The 20,150-nt window shown below is 43.3% G+C and overlaps 1 protein-coding gene across 5 annotated transcripts in view; it reads left to right on the top strand.

Annotated features, from left to right (window-relative positions):
* The first annotated feature begins 404 nt into the window (after window positions 1-404).
* The window catches only part of DYNC1I1 (dynein cytoplasmic 1 intermediate chain 1), a 265,017-nt gene continuing 245,271 nt past the window's right edge, over window positions 405-20,150 (top strand). For 3 of the 5 annotated variants that reach the window (XM_084620559.1, XM_084620557.1, XM_084620556.1), the window contains exon 1: window positions 408-635. The gene's annotated coding sequence lies outside the window, so the exon portion shown is untranslated. Of the gene's footprint in view, window positions 636-20,150 lie in introns of all 5 variants that reach the window. The other 2 variants (XM_084620560.1, XM_084620558.1) reach the window with 2 other exon arrangements.

Raw genomic sequence — 20,150 nt, 5'->3', positions numbered from 1 at the left:
CTGGTGTCCCTCACAGACATGGGTTGCCACAGATGGATTTGCAGCCTTTCCACCCAAGTTGCAGACCAGGTGTTTCTGTCCCAGCCTGGATGTGGCCCAAGTTCTCTGCCACAGACTGGATGTGACCTGTGCCACATCCAGGGTCAGGGGGCGAGTGACCCTGATGCTCCTGTGTCACAGCCAAATAACTGAACGCGACACCCGCTAGGCCCCCTGGGTCCCCGCGCCAGGGCCTGGCAGGGCCCTACCCCCTCAGTGAGTGCCTCGCGGGGGGTGGGGCTGCCGCTCCCTGTCGCTCTCGCGGAAGATGCGCGGGGCCGGGCTGCAGAGAGGCGGGGAGATGTCAGCGCCAGGGGCGAGGAGGAGGAGGAGGGAGGAGGAGGAGGAGGGAAGCGGCTGTGCCCGGGAGGAGCCTGAGCCGGCGTGAGGCAGCACATTCTCCCAGCCGCAGCCGCAGCCGCCGCGGCCGCGCTCCTGCTGCAGTAAGGGGCACCACCACACATCGCAGCCGCAGCCATTGGGGATTCCGCCCGCCTGGGAGCGCCGGGCTCTGTCCACCTCCTTCCTCCCCGGGGCCGGGGGAGGGCTGCGCACAGCCGGAAGCCCATTCGACCGCTGGCGGGGAGCACAGCAAGGTAAAGCCTGGGTGCGCGCCCGTGTCCCTTGGGGGAACCACTGGCGGCATCACCGGCCCCAAACGCTTGCGCTGGTGCTGCGCTGTGGTCGGGGGGAAGCTGTGCGGCGGGGCTTAAAAGCATCCGGGCTGCGGCCGCCCAGGGGATGAGAAATGCTGAGTCTCTCCCTTTGGTCATCTTTTCTACGAGTAAAATAAAAAGCATCTAGCCTGCACGTAGAGGGGCGGGGGGAGGGGAGGAAAGGCACTGAAAATGCCGCCCCCCCCCACCCCCACACCTGGGAAACAGCTAGGGACCACTCTGCAAAGTGGTCTGGCGACTGTAGCGCTGCCCTAAATCTGAGGGTGGTCTCCCCATCTGGACAAAGACCCGGAGAGCGTGTGCAGCGGGGGAGTTACTGGGCTCCCCCACATTTACAACGCGACTGGTCCTGGGCTGTAGAGGGACCAGTCCTGCTAGCAAGGGGATGGACTAGCTGGCCTCACAGAGCTTTTCCAGCTTTGCTTTCCCAGATCTCTCTCTCTCTCTCTGCCTGGGGTGGGAATTATTAACCCCGACACATGCCTGCCTCCCTGTTCTTGTCCCAGTTTACAGCAATGCCCATTCATAGCAGTGCATCGTCAGAGCAGGTGCCTCCTACTGCGCTGGGTGGGGTGCAGAGGATATGGTGCTTGGAATAACTTGGTTTGTGCCTCAGCACTGAAGAGGTTAAATCAAAACCGGTTCCTATGTTTAATTTCCTGTTTAATAAAAGGAACAACAGGCTTACTTAAATCCACCAAAGCAAACAGAATTAACATTCAGCCTTCTGCTATCGCTAGTTTCACAACAGGGTGTGACAGAGTGCTAGGTAGGAAACCCTGACTCAACACTCTGTTCACAGGAGCTCCAGTCAGGCATAGCAGCTTGGAGCTGAGGAGGCAGACCTGTGCCTAATGTATGTCTAGGGTAGAGCAGAAAGGGTAATTAAGCCATTAGCCAGAGCCCACAAATAGGCAGAGGAAGGCAGTGAAAAGGGGAAAGCAGGCAATCAGATAGATTGCTCTCCCTCTGCTTGTGAAGGCGCTCGGTATGCTGTGAAGATGGTGGGACTCAATTATAAATAAACTACACAGGGTGTTGAACCAGCATAAGGGTCTCTGCATGGTTTTGTAGATGGAGACAGAAGCAGGACCAAGGAGGCCCTGTGATACCGGGTTAGTGAAGGATGGAATGAAAGGCCATTTTCCTATGATTAGTGAGTTTAAATCAATTTCTCAATGTCATGTTTTTTATAGTTATGTCTGTCTGTTCCTGGGAATTCCCAAAGATCAGCAGGCAGCATGAGCCCCCTCCCCACCATATATATTATTGTTTGGAATAGCATAGGTATAACAATAGCATAGATGTCCATAGAATCATAGAATCATAGAATATCAGGGTTGGAAGGGACCCCTGAAGGTCATCTAGTCCAACCCCCTGCTCGAAGCAGGACCAATTCCCAGTTAAATCATCCCAGCCAGGGCTTTGTCAAGCCTGACCTTAAAAACCTCTAAGGAAGGAGATTCTACCACCTCCCTAGGTAACGCATTCCAGTGTTTCACCACCCTCTTAGTGAAAAAGTTTTTCCTAATATCCAATCTAAACCTCCCCCACTGCAACTTGAAGGATGAAGAACTAGGGTTTTTACCCATGAAAGCTTATGCTCAAATAAATCTGTTAGTCTTTAAGGTGCCACCGGACTCCTTATAGGTATAACAAATATGCCATGCATTACTCTGTCCAGAAGCCTCTCAAATGTGTCTGATGCATTACACAAGTCAAAAGCCATACTTTTAAATTGTCACAAGCCTTGTCCTGGTGTGAAAGCAATCTTTTCCCTGTGCCTTGGATCCACTTCCACTTACCAGTATCACTTTTAAGATCCAGTGTGGAAAACCAGACTGAAGTAACATATGATTGCTCATGTGAGTGTTAATACAGAGTACAATTCTCTACCTTAAATACTTATATCCTGTAGAATCTAAACAGAGTAAAACTTTGTAACCTAATGAATAGTAGGGATGAAGTGGCAAGGCCTGACATGTTCTAGGCTTTGCACCTGGTAATTTATCTTGACATACTTTTTCTGGTATAGGTGTATTAGTGTGCTCTATTGACAAAGCCGTCCTAGTGTGGATACAGCTTATATTAGCAAAAAATGGGCTTTTGCCAGTATAGCTTTTTTCAGACCCCTCTTCTTCCCCCACTCCCACCCCTAAGCAAAATAAGCTATACTGGCATAAGCACCGCTTTGTTTCTATAATCTGCATATACCCTAGGGGCTTTTGCTGGCACAGTTGTGTTGGTGAGGGACCACAGCTCTTCAACCCCTGAGTGACAGAGCTATACAGCAGAAGTTTGTAGTGTAGACATGACCTTGCTTTAAAAACAAACAAACAAACAAACAAATAAAAATCAAAAATCTGAGATTCTGAAAAACAAGATGGCAGCTAATACACCATTCTGGCTCAATCTAAGTCCTACTGCTGCTTGATAGTTCCCTATTTATACATCTAAGGATTGTGTTAGCTCTTTTTACCACACAACATTTCACTGGGGACTCATGTTCATTTGGCTATCTACCATTCTTAAGTTCTTTTTGGTCATTGCTTTCCAGGGTACAGTCTCCGCATCCTGTAAGAGTGACATACAGTCTTTATTTCTAGATGTATGACTTTGCATTTGGCTTTATTAAAAACATATGTTGTGTGATTGGGCCCAGCTTACCAAGCAATCTAGATCACTCTCTGTAAGTGACCTGTTTTCATTTACCATTCCACCAACCTCTGTGCCATCTGCTAAGTTTATCAGCAATGATTTTATATTTTCTTCCCAACAATTGAAAAAACAATGAATAGCAGTGGGTTGAGAACTGATCCCTGTGGAACTCCTCGACAAACACATCCATTTGTTGATGATTTCCCCATTAACAATTACATACTCAGATCTATAAGCCAGTTTTCACAACAGTAAGTGCATGGGAAGCTTTTTGCCCCAATAATATACACAGAACATGCTAAAAAAGGCTTGGTTACAGTAAACATTACAGTAAGAGAGGGCCCAGTGCAGGAGTGACAAAGTTTCTGGAAATCATTTTCTGGGATGATAATGCATCATGGAACAACGTTTAAATTACTGCAATGACTAAGGGCATAGGGCCAAGTCCTGCCCTTACTGAAGGCAAAGAAAGTTTCTTACTGACTTCAGTGAGGGGGCAGTCAGGGTCATGGAGTGGTGCAGGTAACCAACTATGCACACTATTTGAAAGCGTAGGCCCGATCCAAATCCTATTAAAGTCAGTGGGAATCTTTCCACTGACTTACACCAGGCCTGATCCAAAGCCCATTAACAGCTGTGCTCTGCCCAACATGCATATAATTGCATTATCGGATGAATAAATCAATGTTCAGATGACTCTTGAGTCCCAGGAATTAATCACAGAGCAAATGTACCTTTTTACCCTATTTTACACTGGTCCAGTGCCTGCATATTGGTTCCATGGGCCTGGAGAGAATAGGCTGCATCCTGCTGAGATATAATCCCTCCCTGAAGTCCTGGTGCTGCTCCATGTCACTTCTTCTCTCGGCACTGTCTAAATGCCCCCATTTGGCTAGTAGAATAGTTAATGTTTAACTTAGTAAAGTGAGTGGTTTAATTCAGCATCACTCACTAGTAAACAATTATACGGGGACAGTTTTAGGAACACTGCTTTGTGTTTCCCAATCGTCCTTCCATGTCTCTTCCCTCTCTCCATGTTTCTTTGGGTATCTCTCACATTTACCAGTTCAGTTGTTAATTGGGGGCAGACACAACCAAAACTATTCCTCTTGTAACATATAATGAATACAGCAGGGTTATGTTAAAAATGTGGAATGACATATTCTTAAGTGTATTGCTCTGTGCTATAGTGATACATAGGACTATGTCTCTCTGTCTTCTGTCTCTTTATTCGTAACAGTAATGTACTGGAAAGATTTTCCACTGCACTTCTCACAACATTAACAAAACAAAGTTAGTGGTTTATCTAAACGCATGGGCCTGGTTTTACAATATGTATTACATGCACAAGAGTCATAGAAGTGTAGGACTGGAAGGGACCTCAGTAAGTCATCTAGTCCAGTCCCCTGCACTCAAGGCAGGACTACATAATAACTAGACCATTCCTGACAGGTGTTTGTCTAACCTGTTCTTAAAAACCTCAAATGATGGAGATTCCACAGCCTCCCTAGGCAATTTGTTCCAGTGATTAATCACCCTGACAGTTAGGATGTTTTTTCCTAATGGTCAACCTAAACCTCCCTTGCTGCAATTTAAGCCCATTGCTTCTTGTCCTATCCCTCAGAGGTTAATGAGAACATTTTTTCACCCTCCTCCTTGTAAAACCTTTTACGTGCTTGAAAACTCTTGTGTCCCTCCTCAGTCTTCTCCAGACTAAACAAACCCATTTTTTCAATATTTTCTCATAAGTCATGTTTTCTAGACCTTTAATCATTTTTGTTGTTCTTCTCTGGACTTCCTCCAATTTGTCCATATCTTTTCTGAAATATGGCACCCAGAACTGGACACAATACTCCTGCTGAGGCCATATCAGTGCAGAGTACAGTGGAAGAATTATTTCTTGTGTCTTGCTTGCAACACTTCTGCTAATACATCCCAGAGCAATGATTGCTTTTTTTTGCAACAGTGTTACACTGTTTACTCTTATTTAGCTTGTGATCCATTATACTATAACCCCCAGGTCCCTTTCTGCAGTACTCTTTGATAGGCAGTCATTTCCCATGTTGTATGTGTGCAACTGATTGTTCCTCCCTAAATGGAGTACTTTGCATTTGTCCATACTGGATTTCATCCTATTTACTTCAGATCATTTCTCCAGTTTGTCCAGAGCATTTTGAATTTTAATCCTCTTCTCGAAAGCACTTACAAACCCTCCTAGTTTGGTATCGTACGCAAACTTTATAAGTGTACAATCTATGCCATTTATCTAAATCATTTATGAAGATATTGAACAGAACTGGACCCAGGACCCCACTCAATATGCCCTTCCAGCTTGACTGTAAACCACTGATAACTACTCTCTGTTTTCCAGGCAGTTATGCACCCACCTTATGGTAACTCCATCTAGGCCAGTGGTGGGCAACCTGTGGCCTGCAGGCCACATGTTCCCATCAGGGTAATCTGGTGGTGGGCTGCGAGACAGGTTGTTTACATTGACCATCCACAGGCATGGCTTCCCGCAGCTCCCAGTGGCAGCGGTTCACTGTACCCGGCCAATGGGAGCTGTGGGAAGCAGCAGCCAGCATGTCCCTGCAGCCCATGCCACCTCCTGCAGCTCCCATTGGCTGGGAATGATGAACCGCGGCTACTGGGAGCTGCGGGCGGCTGTGCCTGCGGAGGGTCAATGTAAACAAACTGTCTAGCGGCGTGCCAGCAGATTACCCTGAGGAGCCACAGGTTGCTCACCACTGATCTAGGCTGTATTTCACTAGTTTATTTTTTGAGAAGGTCATGCGAGACAGTATCTTACTAAAGTCAAGATATACCACATCTATCCCTTCTCCCCCATCCACAAAGCTTGTTATCCTATCAAAGAAAGCTATTAGGTTTGTTTGATATGATTTGTTCTTGACAATCTATTATGATTGTTACTTATCAATTTATTATCTTCTAGATGTTTGCAAATTGATTGCGTATTTGCTCTGTTATCTTTCTGGGTACTGAAGTTAGGTTGACTGGTCTGTAATTCCCCGAGTTCTCCTTATTTCCCCTTTTATAGATTTGGCACTATATTTGCCCTCATCCAGTCCCACAGAATCTCTCCTGGCTTCCATGATTTTTTGAAGATAATTGCTAATGACTCAGGTATCTCCTCAGTCAGCTCCTTGAGTATTCTAGGATGCATTTCATCAGGCCTTGGTGACTTGAACACATCTAACTGTCTAAGTAATTCTTAACTTGTTCTTTCCCTATTTTAGCCTCAGATCCTACCTCATTTTCACTGGTATTCACTAGGTTAAACGTCCAATTGCTACTAATCTTTTTGGTGAAAACTGAAACAAAAAGGTTGTTTAGCACTTCTGCCATTTCCACATTTTCTGTCATTATCCCCCGCCCCATTAATGGGCCTACTCTGTCCTTGGTCTTCCCCTTGCTTCTAATGCATTTGTAGAATGTTTTCTTGTTACTCTTTATGTCTTTAGCTGGTTTAATCTCATTTTGTGCCCTGACATTTCTAATTTTGTCCCTAAATGCTTGTGTTGTTTGTTTATATTCATTCTTCATAATTTGACCTAGTTTCTACTTTTTGTAAGACTCTTTTTTTGAGTTCAGATCATTGAAGATCTCCTGGTTGAGCCAAGGTGGTCTCTTGCCATACTTCCTATCTCTCCTATGCAGTGGGATAGTTTGCTCTTAATAATGTCTTTTTGAAAAACTGACAACTGTCTTCAATTGTTTTTCCGCTGAGACTTGCTTCCCATGAGATCTTACTACCAACTTCCTGAGTTTGCTAAAATCTTCCTTCTTGAAATCCATTTTCTTTATTCTTCTGTTTTTCTCTCCTACCATTCCTTAGAATCACAAACTCTATCATTTCATGATCACTTTCACCCAAGCTGCTTTCCACTTTCAAATTCTCAGCCAATTCTTCCCTATTTGTCAAAATCAAATCTAGAACAGCCTCTCCTCTACTTGCTTTCTCCACCTTCTGAAATAAAAAATTGTCTCCAGTTCATTCCAGGAACTTGTCAGATAATCTGTGTTAGTTTGTCCATAAGCAATGTAAAAGAGCCATCATTTTAATTTCTTGAAGTGTTCAAAGTTATATGGGATGTTGATTTTTTATTCGGTCAGTTTGGTTTCAGTTGCACATTTGGCTGGTGCTGAACCAAAAACTATTTTTAGTATAACTCTAAAATTAAGGATTTAGATGGAAAAAAGGGGCCCATTTATTTACCCAACTACATTTAGAGATAGACAGATGAAACACTTCAAATGTTGGAGAGAAAAAAAAGTTTCTGGGTGTCTAAGTGTACAAAATCTGTGTGATCTGGAAATTAAAAATGCATACAGATCCAATTAAAACATTTGTATACAGGAGTTTAAAAACTGTATTGCAACTATGTAAACCCAAAGTAAGTCTCCCAAATCTTTAAGAAAATGTTACATATTAACAGAACTTACTACAAAATTTACACTTACACTTTAAGGCCCTGATCCTGCAATCTTTATCCATGCATGGTTGCTTCATCTGGTTTTACGGGAGTACTTTTATGAATAAAATTACTCATGTGCTTAGACATTTGTAGTATTGGGCCCCAAGTATGTGGGTTTAAGTTGTGCAAAATGTTGTTATATTATTCTGATAATATAAAAATATTGCTTTCCAGAGATAGGATATCAGAATTACTATTAAGGGCCAGAGTGTGATGTCCTGAGTCATGTGCAATAATACCACCTACCATGAGTAGTCCCATTAAAGTCAATCAGGCTACTTGTGGAGTAAGGGACTACTCAGTGCTAGTAAAGATATTGTAATTTGGTTTTAACTGTGAATGCTAATGATTTGTTCACAGACTGTCAACCCATTCATCCCATACTGCACATGGACAAAAATACCCCTAACAACAACCAACCTAAAGAAAAAGTTGTTAGTGTTATATGCAATGCTTGGACTATTAACAGAGTAGCTTAAAAATCTTTAACCTTTTGGAACTAAATGAGAAATTTGACCTAATCATATCCCCAAGCGTGCAGTTATCTATTCAAGTGCATAATCTGCTGCACTTGGCAAAGGCTGTGAATGTTGTATCCCTGCCTTTCCCTGTCTCCAGAATAATAATAAAAAAAATGTGCTGATGGGATCAGAAGGTATTGTAATGAAGACAAAAAACCAGTGATGCCGTTCTGCATTTCTGCTGAGAAAGACCATGGGAAAACTGTCCTATTATTTCCCACAGTATTTTCTTCTTTGGGGAAAGTTGATTAATTTAATAGTGAGAAAACAGAAGAGAGTCTATTTTTTTCATCCTTATTTGGCCTGTTCAAATGCCTTGAAATACATTATGTAAATTCTGTGTTATTTTATGTTTACCATTTATGCCTGGTAATTATAAACTAAAGCCCATTTAGTTTTATCTCACCAGTCCAAGCACAGAAGAACTGAAAAGAGAAGGATAATTGTATTTCCTGTAACTGACAAAGACTAAAATGATAGAAATATTGCAGTCTTTTAGCTAGTGCTCTTTGAGTCTTGGGCCATGTCTACACTAGTGAGCTTACAGCAGCACAGCTGTACCGATGCAACTGCACCACTGTAAGATTGCTCATGTAGCCCTGCTATGCCGACAGGAGAGAACTCTGCCATTGACATAATAAAACCACCTCCATGAGAGGTGGTTGCTATGTCAGCAGGAGAAGCTCTCCCACCGACATAGCGCTGTCCACACCATCGCTTCTGTTGGTGTAACTTATGTCGCTCAGAGGGGTGTTTTTTTCACATCCCTGAGTGACATAAATTATACCAACAAAAGTGGTAGTGTAGACATGATCTTATAAGTGATCCTTTCTTTACAGTTTACTATTGCTGTGTGATTATTATTTTTTTCTTATTTAAAATATTTGTATTATATAAAATGCATATGAAGACAGAGAAGAAAACAAATATAGAAAGAAATTCAAACAAGGTAAACCACTGAAAACAGAACTAATATGTATAATTATAATCCACATATTAGTATTAATCTCACAGATAAAAGAATAAGGACAAAATCCCCTCAGTATTGTTTTTGTAATCTTTCAACTAAACAAAGTTCTTTCCTGAATCTCACATGAATGCAAATGAGTGAAGTCAATGGGATTACAGTCAGTGAAGTCAATGGGATTACATTGGTATAGATGAAGTCAAAACCTGGTCTCCCATTTCTATGTACCAGTCAATCGGCATCCTTTTTTGAGACCTAATTTTTCTCATTTGGGCAACAAAAATGATTAGGGATATGGAACTGCTTCCGGATGAGGAGAGATTAATAGGACTAGGACTTTTCATCTTGGAAAAGAAATGATTAAGGGGGGATATAATCATGACTGGTGTGGAGAAAGTAAATAAGGAAATGTTATTTACTCCTTCTCATAGCACAAGAACTAGGGGTCACCAAATGAAATTAATAGGCAGCAGGTTAAAAACAAAAAAAAGGAAGTATTTCTTCACCCATTGCACAGTCAACCTGTGGAACTCTTTGCTAGAGGATGTCGTGAGGGCCAAGACTATAACAGGGTTCAAAGAAGAACTAGATAACTTCATGGCAGATAAGTCCATCAACGGCTATTAGCCAGGATGGGCAGGGATGGTGTCTCTAGCCTCTGTTTGCTAGAAGCTGGGAATGGGCAACAGAGGACTGATCACTTGATGATTACCTGTTCTGTTCATTCCCTCTGGGGCACCTGGCATTGGCCACTGTCAGAAGTCAGGATACTGGGCTAAATAGACCATTGGTCTGACGCAGTATGGCCATTCTTATGTTCCTAAAATAAGACATGCTCTTTGTAAAAAAACAAACTTTTACTATGATTTCATTGTACCTACTATAAATCACAGATCAGAAACAGAGGTTGTTGGAATGTTTGCCACTGTTGTTGTGTTTGTTATTTGGTATCATTAGGCTTGGCAGATTTCTTTTTTTTAATAGTTTCAATGGATAACATCAATGTTTATATGTAAGCATTTTTTATTGTTATCAATTTAAATTTTCACAGTTGCAGTAAATAGTAGGGGAGAGGTCAGAAAATAAGGAGGGTCAGATGATAATTATTTAATGACAGTAGACACAAGGATTCAAAAGTTAAAACTTTATAACCAGTAAAACACAAATTGTCAACATGTGACGAGTTGCATCCGAGAGTGCTGAAGGAATTGGCGGCTGTGATTGCAGAGCCACTGGCCATTATCTTTGAAAACTCGTGGCAAACCGGGGAAGTCCCGGATGACTGGAAAAAGGCTAATGTAGTGCCAATCTTTAAAAAAGGGAAGAAGGAAGATCCTGGGAACTACAGGCCAGTCAGCCTCACCTCAGTCCCTGGAAAAATCATGGAGCAGGTCCTCAAAGAATCAATCCTGAAGCACTTGCATGAGAGGAAAGTAATCAGGAACAGCCAGCATGGATTCACCAAGGGAAGGTCATGCCTGACTAATCTAATCGCCTTTTATGATGAGATTACTGGTTCTGTGGATGAAGGGAAAGCAGTGGATGTATTGTTTCTTGACTTTAGCAAAGCTTTTGACACGGTCTCCCATAGTATTCTTGTCAGCAAGTTAAGGAAGTATGGGCTGGATGAATGCACTATAAGGTGGGTAGAAAGCTGGCTAGATTGTCGGGCTCAACGGGTGGTGATCAATGGCTCCATGTCTAGTTGGCAGCCGGTATCAAGTGGAGTGCCCCAAGGGTCGGTCCTGGGGCCGGTTTTATTCAATATCTTCATAAATGATCTGGAGGATGGTGTGGATTGCACTCTCAGCAAATTTGCGGATGATACTAAACTGGGAGGAGTGGTAGATATGCTGGAGGGGAGGGATAGGATACAGAAGGACCTAGACCAATTGGAAGATTGGGCCAAAAGGAATCTGATGAGGTTCAATAAGGATAAGTGCAGGGTCCTGCACTTAGGACGGAAGAACCCAATGCACAGCTACAGACTAGGGACCGAATGGCTAGGCAGCAGTTCTGCGGAAAAGGACCTAGGGGTGACAGTGGACGAGAAGCTGGATATGAGTCAGCAGTGTGCCCTTGTTGCCAAGAAGGCCAATGGCATTTTGGGATGTATAAGTAGGGGCATAGCGAGCAGATCGAGGGATGTGATCGTTCCCCTCTATTCGACATTGGTGAGGCCTCATCTGGAGTACTGTGTCCAGTTTTGGGCCCCACACTTCAAGAAGGATGTGGATAAATTGGAGAGAGTCCAGCGAAGGGCAACAAAAATGATTAGGGGACTGGAACACATGAGTTATGAGGAGAGGCTGAGGGAGCTGGGATTGTTTAGCCTGCAGAAGAGAAGAATGAGGGGGGATTTGATAGCTGCTTTCAACTACCTGAAAGGGGGTTCCAAAGAGGATGGCTCTAGACTGTTCTCAATGGTAGCAGATGACAGAACGAGGAGTAATGGTCTCAAGTTGCAGTGGGGGAGGTTTAGATTGGATATTAGGAAAAACTTTTTCACTAAGAGGGTGGTGAAACACTGGAATGCGTTACCTAGGGAGGTGGTAGAATCTCCTTCCTTAGAGGTTTTTAAGGTCAGGCTTGACAAAGCCCTGGCTGGGATGATTTAACTGGGAATTGGTCCTGCTTCGAGCAGGGGGTTGGACTAGATGACCTTCTGGGGTCCCTTCCAACCCTGATATTCTATGATTCTATGATTCTATGTCACAATATAAAGTAAATATCCTTAAATCAAACTCTAATAAGTTGTCAGAGAACACACATCTTGAACACGGCTGTGCAGGGCTCTTACGTGCTAGTAAGTTCCATCCTGCCACCCAGTGACCTCCTAGCAGTTTCCAAAATAGAAGCTGAACCCTGACACAGGACTCCAGTCCTGGAATCTGATTGGCAGAATGCTAGGGGTCCTGATTGATTCATATCTTCTGTGTAAACCCAGCACAGGAACTGAAAGTTGTCCATGTAACTGGAATCTATCTGCTTTTCAGATACCCAGTTGGAAGAAAGATGGTTTTGTGGACAGGGCACTGAACTAGGACTCAAGCGAACACACACACACACACACACACACACACACCACAGTCAGTTTACAATAGTATTGGTCTTATTCGATTAATGTCAAGAACTTATAATGCAGGGGGTCCATATGGTAGGTGCAGTTCCTTTTGACTGCTGACTACTTTTGGATATGATCCAAAGGGACCCTCAATGCCCTGGCACTGCAAAGAGGTCACTCAGCATTGAGTAGGCAGGGCAGCCAGTGTTGCTGCTGGCAGGGGTGGGGCAGTCCTTTACTACGGCACCCATATTGGCTCACCATGATGTCATACAAGCCTTCACTAGTAGTATCTGATGCCTCCACTGTGGTGATTGGGGCCATCCTCTCCCAGCAGCTTGGTCCCAAACAAGTATTACTCCCGTGCACTTATTACTCAAGGAATCTGACGACCTCAAAGCTGAACTACAAAATACTTGACAAGGAATTCCTGATGATAAAAACTCTCTCTTTAGAATGGTGGCACTACCTGGAATGAGCTCATCACCCAGTCCAGGTATTCCCTGACCATGAAAACCTGGAATACCTATGTAGGGCAAAATCTTTAAACCAATGGCTGCTTCAGTGGGCCCTGTTTTTCTCACAATTCAATTTCATTATCATATACCACCCTGGATGAAAAAATGGCAAGATGGACTCCCTGTCCTGAATATACAGTACCAATCCATGAGACCCCCAGCCAGGAACCAATCCTCATTCTCTCATACCATAAGTTTCTCAGTGCAGCTCATCACCAGGATATACACAGATTGATACGTTCTGCCTCTGCTTCAGAAATTCTGCCTGATAAACAAGCTATTATTGGTAGGCAACCATATGACTCCCGGGAAGGGATCATGTATGTAAGGGACCACATCTACGTGCCCCCAGGACCTGGAAGGCTCGCAGTTCTACAACTATGCCACGATTTTCCCCTAGCGGGTCAGCTGGGGTACTTCAAGATCCAAAGACTAATATCCCACTCCTTTTGGTGGCCCTGGATGCGGCTGACCATATTAATTACCTCCTGCAATGTTTATGCCTGTGCCAAGACCCCAAGCCAGAAGCCCAGTAATCTCATTCTGCCTTTGGACACCCCATCTTGACACTGGGCAGCCATTGCTGTGGATTTTATTGTAAGCATGTAAGGGCAAAATCAGAAAGATTGAAATGACCAGAGTCCAACAAATTTATGACAGTTTTGATGGTTGTGGACCACTTTACCCAAATGACCTACTTATCCCTTGCACAAACCTCCCCTCTGCTGCAGAGACAGCCCAGATATGGATTAGCCAAGTAGTCCACTTCCGACCTTCCAGAATGCATCACCTCTGATCGGGGGTTTCAGTTCATGGCCTGGTTCTGGCACAAAGCCCTGCACTTGGTGGGAGTCTGCACATGTCTTTCCTCCACTTATCACCCCCAATCCAACGGCCAGGCAGACAAGGCCAGCTAGATTCTCAAGCAGCATCTGCGATGCTACATTAATCATCAGGAGGAAAATTGGTCCTCACTTCTACCTTATGCAGAGTTTGCCTACAACAATGCAGACCATGTGTCGTTAGGTCAAAGCCCCTCTTTTTTCCAATTATGGGTTGATTCCACCTGCAATTACCTGCAACCATCTCCCAACCTGGCCGCCTCAGACCTGGTGCAGCAGATTTATCAGGCTTAGGAAGAAGTGAAGAAGCACTTGGCAGAGGCAAGAGCAAACTATAAGCAGTGTGCGGAACAGCATTGTCAGCAAGGCCCCACCTATGCAGTGGAACAAAAGGTATGGCTCTTTACAGATCATCTCCACACAGACAGACCTGCTTGCAAGCTGGACTTTTGGTTTCTTGGCCCTTTTAAGATCCTGTGACAGGCTAATCCAGTCACTTTTTGAACTCCAAGATTAACCCAGTGTTTCACGTATCACTTTTGAAACCCTACACAGAAAACTCTCTCCCTCACAGGGCCCAGCCACCTCCTCCACTGGTACAGGTACAGGGCCACAAAGAATATGTAGTTCATGAGATCCTGGACTCTAAACAAAATATGGCAGGCTCTGGTACCTTGTTGACTGGGATGCGTATGATCCTGAGGAATGCACCTTGGAGCCTGCAGAAAATGTACATACTCCTGCACTTTTGTGGGCTTTCCATAGGAATCACCCCCAAAAGCCTGGTCTGTGTCACCCTGAAGGCATCCCTTGCAGAGGGGATGATGTCAGAGACCACAGGGCTTAAACCCATCTCTGCAGGGCTCTTAGCCACTAATACGTTCCAACTTGCACCCCGTGACCTGCTGGCAGTTGCCAGAATAAAAGCAGAACCCTGACAGAGGACTCCAGTCCTAGAATCTGATTGGTAAAACTCTGCGGGTCCTGATATGTTCACAGCTTTTACATAAACCCAGCACAGGAACAGGAAGTTGTCCATGCAGTTGGAGTCTCCCTGCTTTGGACAGCTTCCCTTACAATACCTGTTCTTGCTACTGTGCTGGTAACCTGACTCTGCCTGACTTGGTTTTGCCCTCAGGCTTGCCTTGGACTCTGACATTCTGGTATGTGACCCAGCCTGATTCCTGCTCTGACCACTAGGTCAGACTGCCCAGGCCCCGGTTGTGACATAAGTTCTCAAAAAGCATTTCTGGGGTAAGCCCTTAAAGGAAAAATATGTCAGCCTGCACGTTGTTCTTTATCAGCTGTTTGCCTAGCATTTGTCTTCCTTGGGATTAGGTTAGGAATGTGAAGATTCTTTACTTAGTAGGTACAGGAACTGGAGTCAAATTGAGCATATCCATTTTCTGGGCTTTTGTTAATGTCGGGCCTTCAACCACAGTTTGATACGAAAGTAGCAAACTAAGATGGTGTGTGATGGATATTGTAATCACATGTAATGTCTTTGGGGGCCATATTGTATAAATGTATGAACAGTTTATGTATCACTGTGGACAGGGATTGTATGCAACTCCAGGGGAGGAAGGTTGCCACAGCTCTACCAGGAACTAAGAACATTCGGGAGTGAATAAGGTAAATTACTCAGGTTGTAACTACTCCAGAGAGGTACCACCCTCTGCGCTGGGTTTTCCAGAGACCAACAGACATTGAAAAGGCTTTTAGCTTAAAAAGGCTGCATTTAAACTGACTTGGACTTCTTTCTGGTCCAGCAAATAGACAGGACCTTCTGTCCAAGGGCTCCAACCCTTGTGGAAGGACTGGAGGGACTTTGGTTTGCGAGGGCTCTATAAGACTGATGTGTAACCTCTGGTAAGCTTTTAGCATGTGGATAGGAATTTTTATTGTATTTATACATTTTCTCTGTAATGCTTTTACCTTAAAAGTAAATGTGCTTGCTTAGAAAGAGCTGTGTGCTAACCTAACTCCTGGCAATATGCTGTTCATAGTTTGCAGAGAGAAAGCACAGTAGAGGCACTGGCCTTTAGGCAGACTGGTTTGCTGGGGATATCACAGTGTAAGGCAGGGAGCTGTGCAGTCTTAAACTCCCTTGTCAGGAGAGAGAGAGAGAGCTGCGGGTCTCCACTCAAGAAAGGTGATGGCTGGGAGCTAGAAATCTTGAGCGGATGCCCTCGAGGGACCTTGGAAAGGGAATACAGATTCCATTTCCCTGAAACTGTGACAGTGCAGATGGAGTAACAAAGAAATAAATTATCTCACATGGCAGATGTTAGTCATGTCTCTTAGTACACTACTGGAAGGTACTCAGTTACTACTGTGATGAGGGTGGTATAAGAATCTATGTAGAATAGACTAGAATCACACATGCCATAAAAGGAAATGTGAATCAAAAACAAATATAATTGAGATGAAAAACACACAGATAATGAACACAAAAGAAATGAGTTCCCAGACTATAGGGCTGGTCCTCTAGTCCAGGAGTTCCCAACCTGTGGACCACATGTTATTTTGTGAGCCCATTTCCCATCTCTAATATCTCATTGAATTAGATTGGCTTATTTACTTGCAGTTGGTTCTTCTCAGATGCCAGGAGAGCCCCTTATGCTGTTGTGCCAATTTCTGTGACGTCTCAGTTGAAGCACCATGGGAAATAGCACAGAAGACTGTGGCACATCTAATGAGACCCCTTAACAAGTGGGTTAATGTGGAGTCAGACTATGAAAAGGTCCAGAACCCAAATCACATCCATCCCCAATCATAACTAAAAGCAATCCTTTTGCACTGCATTTTTGCAACTAAACAATAAAAGAAACAGGAAAATTACAGCTGGAGAAGAAAAAGTTGACAAAGAATACATAACAATCTTATCTTCCACACATGATCAATTCCCTGCTCTACCACAGGATCCTTGTGCCCTTGGGCAAGTCACTAAGAGTACATCCACACGTGGGCAGGGAGGCTTGATGGGAGCCATGGAAGTACCTGAGATGGATATGGAACCAACAGCTCTAAAGCCAGTTGCGAGCTCCTGTGCACTGTTGGGATATAAGCAGTGCATAGGCCATGTGCTGGCACTCTGCATAGTCGGGAATTTCAAAAGCAAACACATTTTAAAACACCTTTCCTGTAGTAATGCATTTGACACATGGAATAGCCAATATGGGAAATTTTCTATTCACGGAGCTAATAAACAAAGTCAACTAAATAATTGGTGTCACATACAGTGATTAAAAAAGTGCAATATATTCAATACCAGCATAATGCTGCATCTCAGTCTGCTGGCTGGCTCAGATGTTCTAACAAGGGGGTAATGGAATCTGACTTTGATTTGCTCTAAAATCCTAGCAGCAGACTTCTTGGCCATTTGAAGCCTGGTAAGCTAGTTGGAAGATCAAAGAATTACAGTAATATGCATAGGAAGACAGCAATTAGAGATAAATGTTTCAGTCTCTTGTATCATTTAAAGAGGGAAATGCAGGACTTCTTGCAGCATTCCTCAAATGAAATTTAATGCATTATCTTGGCTATATATGAGTTTCACTGTGTTAAAAAAGACACAAATGTAATAGAACTTTATGACTCTTAATGGGGGGTTTGCAGTGTTATAAAGATTAAATAGCTGATGCTCAGATCATGGAAAAAGCAATTTTGATTTCCTGACATTAAAAGAACCAGGTTTTGGAAACCTATTCAATTGATATCTGAAAAAACAGCTTGAAAGGGAAGTTAAGCCCTCAGGGTTTCTGTCATCAGCCTTAAAACAAATTCGCATATTTTCTGCATAGAAATAGGATCCCACTCCCTGTTGCCAAACTGCAGAACTAAAAGGATGCAAAAAGCTTTATCTAGTCCTAAGGGCTCCTGGGGGAAACTCTATAATCAGCATTCAAATGTGTGCAACAGATTAGGAAAATGACTTCAAATAGGATTTAGACCATATCATTGCAAGGCCCACAAATCCAACACCGATTTTAAAGGCAGAGTAATACTGATATTATCATTAAAAAGTCCATATTTTTTTCTAATCATTTGCCTGTTCAAAATACCCCATCTTTTATATTGACTGATCATACGGTTCATTGGCACCCAGAAATTATTATTTTTGCTTAAGGTAATATTGCTTTGTGCTATTTATGTGGACTACTGTTGTTCTGGCTGTTTTGTTTTCTTTTTCTCAAACTGAAAACAATGAACAATGCATTTATGTTTATGAATGGAGCCAGGACAGAAGGAGTAATCCAGCTGGCTATCCAGAAATATGGCCATGTGTAGAATTATGCAGCCAGATGGGGCTGAGCTTGTTAGCTAATTGAATCTTCCATAATCATAGTCCCACTGCTGTTTTCTACATTTACACTGAGCTGATAGGTTTCAGAGTAGCAGCCGTGTTAGTCTGTATCCGCAAAAAGAAAAGGAGGACTTGTGGCACCTTAGAGACTAACCAATTTATTTGAGCATAAGCTTTCGTGAGCTACAGCTCACTTCATCGGACGCATTCAGTGGAAAATACAGTGAGGAGATTTATATACACAGAGAACATGAAACAGTGGGTGTTACCATACACACTGTAAGGAGTGTGATCAGGTAAGGTGAGCTATTACCAGCAGGAGAGCGGGGGAGGATGGAAAAAGCCTTTTGTAGTGATAATCAACGTGGGCCATTTCCAGCAGTTGACAAGAATGTCTGAGGAACAGCTGGAAACCACTGTAGGCTCTGGGAACCCTGAGAATCCTGAAACCTACTGTGCCATGATGCAGCCCACAAACTTCAGCGAACATTCTGTGTTGAAGTATGGCTTGGACATAGAGGAGTTTAACTGCTGGTGTGTTTGTGCTGGTGTAGGACTTCAGCCTGAGGAGCATTAACTTGCATGACTTCCCATATACAGCTCAGTTTGTGCTGAGGCAGATGCTCTTGATCCTGCTCTTTCTGCTACTGCTATAGATTTGTTGAGTGTTTACACATTTACTCCATATTGCATGGATTTCTCTGTCTCCTCTGCTCCATAACCAAAAATATCTTCAAGGACAATATAAAAATTTCAAAAAAGAAAGGAGTACTAGTGGCACCTTAGAGACTAACCAGTTTATTTGAGCATACGCTTATTTGAGCATAAGTGAGCTGTAGCTCACAAAAGCTTATGCTCAAATAAATTGGTTAGTCTCTAAGGTGGCACAAGTACTCCTTTTCTTTTTGCGAATACAGACTAACACGGCTGCTACTCTGAAACCTGTCATAAGAATTTCAGTTGTTTATTTGGGGTGCCGAGGAGCTGTCAGTACCTGCTATATCATGGACTACTTTTACTTGTTTTGAGGGGAAAAAATTGTGACAGCACAAGAATTTGATAGTTTGAAATGTCAGGTCTTTTTTAGCATGCAGATTTACAGGTGATCTCCTGTCAATGCAGACACTGATTTATATGTAGCTGTCATTAGTATCAATGGAGAGGCACCAATTGAAATTTCCCATGCACTGCATCAGACAATAGACCTCTGTTGCATGTACATGTCATTTGCATTGACCAGGTTGATTCTGAGCTGTAATGTGTATGTGGTCGGTGAGGTATGAATTAGAAATACAAAGGGTTGTAATTAGCTCTTTACACTAGACTCTGTACTAGTCTCTCTGAAGGAATCTTTATGTAAAGTACTATTGAGCAAATAAATCCCTATTGATGCCATAACATGCTAGTACATAATGGTTCTGAAGCTGATGTTACAGACTGAGTAAATAATCGGCAAGTTAAGTCAATGATTTGTGAAGTAACAGTATGGGTTAATGGCTAGAGCACAGGTCTGGCATGAGTTAGTCTTTTGAGAGAGATTCCTGCTTCATATGATCTTGGACAGTCACATTACCCCTCTGTGCTGCAGGTCACCTATCTGTAAAATAAATAAACAAACATAATACTGATTTTGAGGGCACACTCAAACAACTGCAGAGACTTGTGACTGTTCAAAACACTGAGATCTTATTTGTTACAAAGACTGCATGAATCCTTAGAAGGGGGAGAGAATTTCATCCTGCGAGAAGGGCAATTACTTCACTCAGGAGCAGATTCACTTTCCCCTCCACCCCCGGCAAATCCTTGGTGCCCATTCTGGCTACTTGGCACAGGGTGGGATGGGGGACACGACAATTTAGCCCTCAGGATATAAAAATGGACACAGAAGTAATAAGGCCAACATTATTCTTTAGAGCCTGATCTCGCACCAAAGTATGAAGTTTACAACAGGTGTCAGTGCGAAGATGATTGAGCTCCTGGTGTCTAATCCAAAGTTTATTGAAAACAGTGGGAGTTTTTCAGGCCTTAAAGCATCCATTTAAAGGACTGACAAAAGCAGTTG

Source organism: Lepidochelys olivacea (assembly GCF_965140295.1).
Source record: "Lepidochelys olivacea isolate rLepOli2 genome assembly, chromosome: 2".
Lineage (NCBI taxonomy): Eukaryota > Metazoa > Chordata > Testudines > Cheloniidae > Lepidochelys > Lepidochelys olivacea.
Note: the sequence above shows the minus strand (reverse complement) of the source record. Positions and strands in the feature narration are given on the sequence as shown.